Source organism: Pteropus vampyrus, unplaced genomic scaffold (assembly GCF_000151845.1).
Source record: "Pteropus vampyrus isolate Shadow unplaced genomic scaffold, Pvam_2.0 Scaffold18, whole genome shotgun sequence".
Taxonomy (NCBI): Eukaryota; Metazoa; Chordata; class Mammalia; order Chiroptera; family Pteropodidae; genus Pteropus; species Pteropus vampyrus.
Window position 1 is genome coordinate 1,097,658 of NW_011888799.1, and position 817 is coordinate 1,098,474.

General features: G+C 60.7%; 1 protein-coding gene across 1 annotated transcript in view; it reads left to right on the plus strand.

Annotated features, from left to right (window-relative positions):
* The first annotated feature begins 400 nt into the window (after positions 1-400).
* CMTR1 (cap methyltransferase 1) overlaps positions 401-817 on the plus strand; it is a 44,856-nt gene continuing 44,439 nt past the window's right edge. Inside the window, exon 1 of the mRNA XM_023527550.1 lies at positions 401-584. The gene's annotated coding sequence lies outside the window, so the exon portion shown is untranslated. The remainder of the gene's footprint in view (positions 585-817) is intronic.

The window sequence follows — 817 nt, forward strand, 5'->3', positions numbered from 1 at the left end:
ATCTGTTGAGGAGGTACTATGTGCTGGATGTTGGGGTATATCAGTGAACATGCACACTCGGTTTCTGCCCTCAGCCAGTTTACCATCTACCTCCTCAGACTTGTTCTTAATCTGTAATATGAAGATAATAATGAGATTAACCGAGATAAAGTTTGGCGACGGCACCTGGCCCTTTTAATTTTTATATTTGTTTTTCGACCCCAGAGCCGAAAGAAAAGATAGTTGGCCGCTTTTGCTTTTGCATTCTTTCCCGACTGGCTCTTCCGCGCAGGCGCCCTGGACCGCCCAGGTCGAGGGGTGGGGCGAGCCAGAACCCGAGAGGTTTTCCCCGGGGCCAGGACCAGGCCCGGTGGAGGAAGTTGGCTCCCTCGTGACGTCATCAAGCTGCGCTGTCCGTAGGGCGGGACCTGGGCGCGACAGCGCGGCCGGCGGACCCTGGCTGGCTTGGGAAACGAAACTGAGGGAGCAGCCGGAGGCTCTGGCAGCAGCAGGGCCAGACCCGGTGGTGGCGGCGGCGGCGGCTCTGGCAGTGGTGGTCTGACCCCCTCTCTCCGTTCCCTTGCAGCTTGCCCTCTCCCCTCAGTGTGAGTGCCCACGCGTGGCCCGGGGGGAGCGAGCGGGCGGGCGCGCGGGCTCAGCATCCTCCCCTCCTCTGCCGCCTCGGTCCCCCACCCGCGGTCTTGACCCTCGCCGCCTCCTCTCTCCCCTCCTCCCTTCCCCCACCCTACTCCCTCAGTTCCCCGGAGCCCGAGCTGCCGCTAACCTACGTCTATGCGCACACATTCACACACTCACGTATCTTCAAATGAAAAAATTG